General features: G+C 38.6%; 1 protein-coding gene across 3 annotated transcripts in view; it reads right to left on the reverse strand.

The window, feature by feature from the left end:
- KCNJ16 (potassium inwardly rectifying channel subfamily J member 16) overlaps positions 1 to 6,745 on the reverse strand; it is an 88,135-nt gene extending 81,390 nt beyond the window's left edge. For all 3 annotated transcript variants that reach the window (XM_059148732.1, XM_059148729.1, XM_059148731.1), the window contains exon 1: positions 6,644 to 6,745. The gene's annotated coding sequence lies outside the window, so the exon portion shown is untranslated. The remainder of the gene's footprint in view (positions 1 to 6,643) is intronic.
- Positions 6,746 to 9,726: the final 2,981 nt, after the last annotated feature.

A 9,726-nucleotide genomic window follows, 5' to 3' on the forward strand; every position in this document is an offset into this window, starting at 1 on the left:
TTCTGACTTTGGACCTAGTGATTAGGGACAAATCACTTGCCCTCCATGTTCCTCAGTGTCATGACTGTTAAATCAGGATAATGATAAACCTCTCCCTTATAGTCTTAGGAGTTAAAAAATATTAATACATGGGAAGTCCTTAGAGCAATGCCTTGCACACAATTAATTTTCAATAAACTATTTTTTCATGATACGGGGAGTGGCACAATGCCATTGAAAAATATGAAAGAAGAGGGGTGCCTATGAAAGAAGAGGTGGCTCAGCTGGCACCACCAACTGAGTCAGCTCAGGTCATGATCTCAGAGACATGAGATTGAGCCCTGCTTCTGCTCCATGCCCAGTGATGAGTCTGCTTGTCCCTCCCCCTCTCCATCTCCCCCACACCCTTGGATCCACTCTCTCAAAAATAAATACATAAATAAAATCTTAAGAAAAGAGAAACATAGAAAAGAAAAATTGAATAAATGAGAATATACATTGTGCTCCAGTATGGGAAGAATCATGGTTATCACAATGTTAATTCTCAAATGATTCCACAAGTAGCATGTGCTTCTGATCTGAATTCACGTAGCAGCAATTCTTGTTGTAAGTTGACAACATGGCCAAAAATGCAACTGGGAGAGTAAACTTACGGGAATGTCTAAGAAAAAAACCTGGTTGATGAGAGTAATGCAAGTTAGTCACATTATTGGGTGTTACAACGTTATAAAGCCGTAATAATTAAGCCAATGGTGAAGAAGCTAGAATAAACCAACAGATAAACTTAAGACACTAGCTTTCCCAAAGGCAGATACTAAAATGGGAAAAAGCAAAATATTTGATAAAGGTCACAGCACAAACTAATGAAGAAGGAATGTACTATTCAATAATAAAAGAATAAAATTGGGATAATTGGCCAGCTATTTGGAAAACCAATCAATTTAGAGCCTGTCTTCATAACTTACAGCCAAATAACGCTGAGGGAAATTTTTAAAATTAAACCACAATGAAGAGAAAAGAAAAAACATTTGATCATCAGATACATAATGAGCACCTAACTAATGACAGAATTGTGCCTTCAATTATCCACCGAACATTTACTATGTGTTGGACAACACATAAAGGGCTTTACATTCTTTTTTCAGAGCAATGACATAAGGTAGATATTCTTATGGACTCCATTTTAGAGCCATGAACATTGAGGCATAGGAAGGCTTAGTAAGGTCACATGACCAGGAAGTAGCAGAGTCAAGGTATAAATCTGGGCAGTTGGACTCTAGAACATGGGCTTTTAGATTTTTACCACCTAAAATGTATCTAACAGAAATAAAATTGGAGAGGAAAAAATAAAATGGAGAGAGAGAGAAAACAAACCAATGGGTCAAGATACAAATGGAAATTTTGTAACAGAATAAATGTAAATGGATAATAAACTTGAAAAAAAAGTTGAACTACTGTCATCAGTCACACACATACACACACACACACACAACTATTTCACCAAGATACCATTTTTCCCCCTTTTTTCTTAAACATAAAATCCACACAGCTTTCTTTCTTTGCCTTTCTTTACAAACAAGCATATTTAGAACTACTAAGATCTCAGGGAGGCATCAATTAAGCATTGCCAAACTGTGTTCCAGAGATGACACACCAATTCACACTTCCCACAAGTGGCAAAAGAATAGGCAGTCTGAAAAGTATTTATAGCCTTTGACCTAGAAATCCCACTTCTAGGAATCTATTCTAAGGGCAATGGAAATGCACAGAAAGTTTTAATCATAGAGATGTTTATTTAAATTTTTTTAGTAGAGTAAGGAGATTTGGGGAGTAATCTCAATGGCCCGCAGTAAGAAGGAGGCTGAGTAAATTCAGGTGTATCTAGGAGATAGTACACTGTATTATACTGTAGCAGAGGGATCAGCAATCTCTTCCTGGGAACTGAGACCAGCCCACTGTCTTTATCAATAAAGTTTCATTGGAACACAGCCATGTTTTCATTTACATATTGTCCATAGTTGCTGTCACGATAAAAGGACAGAGGTGAACAACTATTACAGAAACCATACTGCCGACACTGCTAAAAACATGTATTATGTGGCTGTTTACAGGAAAAGTTTGCTGATGCCTGTTGTAGCCAGTCAATTAAGTTATGTTTATACAGAATTTTTAACAAGGATAAATGCGAAATTGGCCGTCTTAAATGAGAAAGAAATTATATTTATTCTTATCTATTAGCACAATATTTAATTACCAATAACAATGCTAATCATAGTAAAGTTCTGGCACAAAAAAAAACTGTGCCTTGGTATGTCACAATAGTCAGTTTTAAAATGGAATGCATCTGTATTAGGATTTTAGACTCACTTCAACAGAAATATCTTTTTTTTGTGGTAAATTCTTTCCTAGTACTGGTAATTCCTACAAAGTGCATCATATCTCTTTTCTTCTATACAACTCGTGCTGCACAAACATTAATCTGTGATAATTTATGAAACTTTGGTCCCCAAAGGCAAGCAAGGCCACTGCCAATGATGATGTCATCTGTCATCTATCCTCCCCTTAAAGGCCAACTCCCCTCTTCCCCCAGCTGACTTTTTGATCCAATGACCATACTTTTTCACAGTACATCAAAATCTGGAATTAGCCGACTGACCTATTGGGTAACCCTTGCCTGGAAAATTAGGTCAGGATACTATCCCTAATTTATATCTGTTTTTAGGATCTTAAGAAATTGCAGAGATGAGTGTAGACCTTCCCTAACTGTTCCTCCTTGGAAAGCAAGCAGTACCTTCCAGTTAATAAATCACCAGGAAGGGGATGACAGCACAGAAATCCGTGTTCACGTCTCTCTGTTGTTTTTGTCTGGTTCAGAAATCATTAGCACCTGATAGCGGTTTCAGTGTTCTCCCAACGGGCAAGGGTAATTCCCAGGCCAGGTTTCTGTCAGACAAGAGACAATCTATGGAGACAATACCTCGGAAGGAAAGAGGCTTGCAAACTTTCAAAGAGCATACCTCGAGGCCTTATAGACGGAGTCACTCATGAGAGTTTCGTAGTAGAAATCATAAAACAATATAATTTCCAACAAACATAAGTAATCACTGGTTTGTTTTTTCGTTTTTTGTTTTGTTTTGTTTTGTTTTATTTAGAGAAGATTAGGATCATGCCAAAGACTAAATTGATATATTTCTACAGTATCTATTAAAGAATTTCCTGTTTCAAGAGGTGTATGTATTATTTATCATTGTTTCCATTAGCTGAACTAGGGAATGGGAAAATCAAATTTGGCTGTGAACTTGAATACTAGTTCTGATACAAAATGCATTCATTATCTTAGGGAAAGATGTTACATTATTTACTTAGCCAACTGGTATGTCTCAGACATTTTTTTTTTTTCAAATACACAAATAGACAATACTGAATGTTTAGTTGTTGCTTTTATGGTTTGCGTGCTCATTTTTTTTTAAAGCTCCCCCCACCCCGATCTATCCTACCTGTCTTTAAATATTTTGTAGACTCTGTATGTTACAGATATTATGATACCTGTGGTAGATATAGACAGTTAATAAATTACAATCCCTGTTCTTAAGAAACCCAAAGTCCAAATGGAGTAGTCAGTAACAGAGAAAGAGAATGAGAGAGGCTATGTAAAAAAAAAAAAAAAAAAAAAAGAAGAGGTGGGGGAAACTTCACACAGGTAACAAGATACTTCTTAAGGATAAAGAAGGAATTCTTTGGGTAGACAGGGTGACTAAAAGGAAATGATGTCCAAATCCTAGAAGCATGAACAGCTTGAAGCAGCTGGTTCCCATGGGGAAAATGAGAAACAGTCCAGGGAAAGTCTAGAGAGGTAGAAACTACCCTCCCCAGGGGCTCTGTGTGCCAACATGAGACGGGATTTACCCTCGAGGTAGGGGGAAAAGATTTTCTAACATTTTAGAAGTATCAGCCAGGCAACAGTGTAGATGGTAGGTTTGAAAGTTTTTACTTAAAAAAAAAAATAAGACTAACAAATGAAATTAATTTTAATAACATTTAACCAGATATACCAAAAGTATTATCATTTTGACATACAATCAAGACAACATTTTTTTTCCCGAGGCAGTTTCTTTTCTTCTCTCTCTCTCTCTCTCTCGGTACTTTTTTGAAGCCCAACATTTTAAACTTAATGCACATCTCAATTTTGGTAAACTGCATTTCAAGTGATTAACTGTCCTATGCATTTGTGGCTGCCAGTTGGAAGAGTGTGGGTTTAGAAAATAGAATCTTCAAGTCTCCTTCACCAGTTGGGCAAATAATAATAAAAAGAACAGCTACCATTTGATGAGTTATTATATAGAAGTAGGGATAATAACTATATATTATTTGATCCACACTTAATCCTATGAAGTAGGATTTTTTTTTTTTTTTTAAACAGCAAGCTTAGAGAGGTCAAGTAACTTGGTCAAAGTTACATAGCTTTGGTAAGTGACAAAACTTTGAGCCAAAGTCTGTAGGGTGGTATAACCCAGACCCAACCACTAAATTATACTGCTTCCCAAAGCAAAGTACAAGAGGAGTTGAGGTTGACTGTAATGTGCAAAAGTTGATGGGTGATCATACCACTCCCTGCTTTGGCAGTTGATAGATGTGCCCTTGGCTCAAGACCCTTTATATTCTCCAGCCCTTTCTTGTTCATCTAATCCCTGTGCCATTTATAAGGGCACAGGTAAACTTAATCCTCCTCCCAAACCAATCTGGGGCCATAGTAAGCTTCGTGGGGTATACTGCTCTGCTTCTGCTCTACTCTCCTAGTCATGGTAGTCCTGGGACTCTGGGAACACAGAACCCAGTGCCCCTCTACTCTCAGATCATAGAATCCAGGATCTCTCCATCTTTTCTATCCCTGGATTCAACTCAAAAGGTGAAGAACCCAAGCTTGATCCATTTGAACCCCCCTTTCAATCTTGCCCCTGGGAATCCTAGTCATGGTGACCTTGGATACGCTGCCCACAGTTGTGGCATAAATTTTCTCAGATCCCTGAAAGACTCACGAACACACACCTTTTCTTGCTAGTATCTTTAGTGCCTATACCATAAGTTGTGAAAGTCTGTTTTATAATTCTATCTTTGTTTCTGCAGTAAAAAACCCAGATGAAGAATACTAACATTGGTAGGTAGAGCATCTTTTGGCAGGTGGCACTGGGAGGAGAATTAACAAGCAGGTTCAAGGAGAGTATGCCAGGGAAGGTGTGTGTGCATGGGGAGAAACACGTGCCTTGTAAGTTCAAGATAACAAGCATGAAGAATGACATTGCAAATTAAAAGGCATTGTCACTGAATGACAATTCAAGGTGCATAATATTAAAAATGTAATTTTCACATTATAAAATAGTGTGAACTTAGGATACATTTTATGCTTTTAAAGTACTTTCATGCATAGAAATATATTAGAAGTACAACCATGTTGATTATTATCTTTAGCTATTGATATTATGGTTATGCCTTCTCTTTTGCTCTCTCTATGACTATATTATTTTCTAATTTTACATAATGAATATGTATCTCTTTTTGTAAAACCAACAAATGAAAGAAACTCAGTTTTCATTTTCTCAAAGCTGTGGAGGGTAGGAGGGTGACAGGCAGTAGCAGGAGGGAGATGTGAGGTCAAAGGCAGGTTTTGTTTGGAATGGCAGAAATTTGCTCATGTTTACAACTGAGGGGAAGGAGCTCATAGAGAAGGAAAGACTGAAGATATGGGAATAAGGGGGTCATTGTTGGGGCAAGGTCTTAGAGGAAAGTAGAGGGAATGGAATCTAGCAATAAAGGGACATTGGAAGGATTGCTACAACCCAAAACAGGAACAGTTATTCTTCCCATTAAAAAAAGAAAGAAAGAAAGAGAAAAAAAAAAAAAAAAAGATGTGTGGGGCACCTGGGTGGCTCAGTTGGTTAAAGGTCTGCCATCAGCTCAGGTTATGATCTTGGGCTCCCTGCTTAGTAGGGAGCCTCCTTCTCCCTCTGTCCCCCTACCACAACCACCCCAGCTTGTGCATGCGTGTGCTCTCTCTCTAATAGGTAAATAAAATCTTAAAAAAAAAAAAAAAAAGGAAAATGAAATTGATGCATGTTTGTCTCTAAACATTCATAGGAAGGCAGAAACAGGACCACAGAGAGGATGGAGAGGCTACAGGAGAGTTCACTTTACAAGAAACAATCACTATGGCCCCCATCCCTTTGCTTACACAGAACTGGCTTCACTCCCTACTCCCCATCAACTCTCCAGACCCGACTCCAGCCTACTTATGTACAGGGTCTCTGCAATGTCCCAAGTCTCCAGTAAGCACGGACTTCCCCTAGATAATTAGATCCCAGAATCTTCTGGGGAGCTTTTCCAAAATGCATGTTCCCAGGATCCTACTCCTGGAGTGTCTAATTCCACAGCTCAGATTAGCGCTTCCTTAACTTTGATGTGCACACAAATGGTCCCAAAAGCTTATTAAAAAGGCAGATTTGATGCAGTGGGTCCAGGATAGGGCTAGAAGTGTTACATTTCTAACAAGGTTCCAGGTAATGCCCAGGCTGTGACCACGTGGAGAGTAAATGCTAGAAAAGCTGTTACTTTATTTTCCAACCAATTTCAATGTAACCAGTCTGATAGATATTTAGGAACTAACACTCACCTTTCCCCTGGCTGTTGGCATCTGCTCTCCCGTTTTATTACAGATATCTGTCTTTGTATCTGCTTGGCTCATATTGTCACGAGGCTGCAAATCCTTAAAAAGAAAAATTACATTTAATACTCTTTTGCATAACTCCCTCTAGCAGAGGGTCCTGCAGAAATGGCACTCACATGTGTATACATATTAAAGAAAATGAACAGTGTTGCTGTTTTAAGCCTGACCTATCCTAAAGAGATCCCAAAGCTGCTGCCCTGATAAACACGGAGTGAAAAGGAAGGACGATTTTCATTTTTCAGATGGCATCTGAATGTTAACATACGCAGTTTCCATTAAGGACGACGGGTCACCCACTGAAACCCACTGCGGGCCCTCACTGGTGACACATCCCCCTGTTTCTCTGCTGGATTTATTATTCATCTGGCCTTGGGTTTGCTTTAATTACCAGGTGTCTTGTTTCTTTCTGCCCACACCTGATTTCAGGATGCCGGGGTCACATGTCCCCTTTTTCAAGTTCCCCGTATCCCAACGTACCCTGTTTTGAACACCTGAAGTATATAAAATCTAAGGTTAACATGGGTTTTATGTTGTCCTTTGGGGCAGGAAAATATAAAACCTGAGCTCTGGGAATGGCCTACTTCCTGTTTTTATTGGTCATAAAGTTTTCATAGTGGGAGCAGGTGGCACAGAGACCCAGAACGGACTAACTCCCAGCAAGTCTCTTGCCTAGATGGGAGGGCAATCTCCCTCTTCCATACTGAAGCCATACGAGAACACCTGCACGGAAAACCCGCTGCAGTCCGCAGCCCCATTTTATATGTGTAATTGGATGCTTTTTTCATAAATGCACCCAGTTGACAATCTGTCACTGCGATCCTAATTCAGAACATTTCTGTTACCCCAGTAAGATTCCCCCTAACCCTTTACAGTTAATCTTTGTTTCTGCCCCATGCCCAAGTATCCACTCATTTCTTTCTTTCTTTTTATTTCTTCCTTCTTTCTTTTTTTCTTTCCTTCTTTCTTTCTTTCTTTCTCTCATCTCTCTAAATTTGTATTTTCTGGGTATTTCATGTATGTGAAATCATACTGCAAGTGGTCTTGGGTGTCTGGCTTACTTCCTTTTGAATAGTACTTTCGAAGTTCATCTACATTATAGGCTGTGTCAGTCCTTTCTCTTATTATTGCCAAACAGTATTTGCTGTATGGAAACATCTTTTTCTATTCAGTCTTTCACTAGTTAATGAATATTTGAGGGGTTTCCAGCTTTTGTCTGTCATGAATCATGTTGCTATGAACATGTATGTATGTGTTTTTTGTGTGGCCATCAGTTTTTATTTCTGTTGGGTTGAAACCTAGGAGTGGAAACCTAGGAGTGGAAACCTAGGAGTGGAATTTCTGGCTTATATGAGAAATTAACATTGAACTTCTTGAGCCATTTTACATTTCAGCAGCAATGTATGGGAGTTCCTGATTCTCTACACTTACTATTGTCTGGCTGTCTGTTTTTTGTCTTGTTTTGTTTTGTTTGTTTTGTTTTTCTAAGATTTTATTTATTTATTTGACAGACAGAAATCACAAGTAGGCAGAGAGGCAGGCAGAGAGAGAGAGAGAGAGAGGAGGAAGCAGGCTCCCTGCTGAGTGGAGAGCCCGATGTGGGGCTTGATCCCAGGACCCTGAGATCATGACCTGAGTCGAAGGCAGAGGCTTAACCCACTGAGTCACCCAGGCGCCACCCCCCCTTTTTCTGTTTTTTTAAATCACCATCCTGTAGGTGTGAAATAGTATCTCACTGTAGCTTAAACTTGCATTTCCCCAATGACTAATGACACTGAGAATCTTTTCACAGGCTTACTACCCATTCATATACTTTCTTGGTGCAATGTTTCACATGAGTTCGTTTCCTTTTAATGTAAGAATGGTCTCAATGCTTCTTCCTCCAAATGGACCTCATTTACACATGACCTGATGATGTAAAACTCTCAAAGACTAAGCACTCCGCAAATAGAGAAGGACTTAAGAATATTAATTGGAGGGGCACCTGGGTGGCTCAGTGGGTTAACCGTCTTCCTTCAGCTCAGGTCATGATCCTAGGTCCTGGAATTGAGTCCCATGTCAGGCTCCCTACTCAGTGGGGAGTCTGCTTCTCCCTCTGTCCTGTCACCTGCTTATGCTCACTCTTGCTTTCTCTCAAATAAATAAATAAATAAATAAAATCTTTTTAAAAATAGACTATTAATAGTAAATAAAGCAGTAAATACGCTTTTAGGAAACACAAGCTTCATTTTATAGTATATAATAAAAATGCTTCACTGCCCTAAAAGTTTTCTATTAATTAACTTAAATTTCAACTGGCACAGTTCACTTCTGTGACTTTTCCTTTACTTTCTCTGCCCCAGCCCTCCCAATTTGTCAGTATTGCTGTAAACCTAAACCTCATGGAAGGCTATTATAGCATCAGGAACAGATGGTGAAAGTTTCCATAAAACAGAAAGGGAAACAGACTTGTCAGAGTGAGGTAAGTAAACACAGAGCACATGAATGGTGAGAACTGAAATCAAGTGTTAAGTACAAATTAAAAATAGAAAGCATAACTGCTACACTTGTTTTGGAAAGAAGTGATCTTTTTATAATATGGCTATTAAAAAGCGTGCATAAACCCGACATTATTTTTATTTATCTTTGGAACATGGCCATCCTCAAGTATTTGGGACAATAAGTCAAACATTCACCAACAGCAAAACAGAGTAGAAGAGATTATCTAGATAATTTAGTATCAATCTCAAACTTAATGGGGGAATGACTTCTGTTGTGTCTTTATGAAAATTAAAAAAAAAAAAGAAAGAAAAGAAAACTGTTCACATGAATCAAATAGGGAGACAATTATCCTCTTCTCTCATTCTCTTCTCAGTCTATACTCCAGACAATGACCACTTCTTTGTCTCTGTGTTTCTTCTCTTACTAGAGAGAGAGTAGATTGAACAGTCACCATTTTGCCTCTCCTATAGGCTATTGCATTGGATTGAGCCAGAAGACTCCTACCTTGTTTGTTGCTATCCTTGTGGCTTCTGTTCTTTATTTGTTTTTCT

This window comes from Mustela lutreola, chromosome 15 (genome assembly GCF_030435805.1).
Source record: "Mustela lutreola isolate mMusLut2 chromosome 15, mMusLut2.pri, whole genome shotgun sequence".
In the NCBI taxonomy this organism is placed as follows: domain Eukaryota; kingdom Metazoa; phylum Chordata; class Mammalia; order Carnivora; family Mustelidae; genus Mustela; species Mustela lutreola.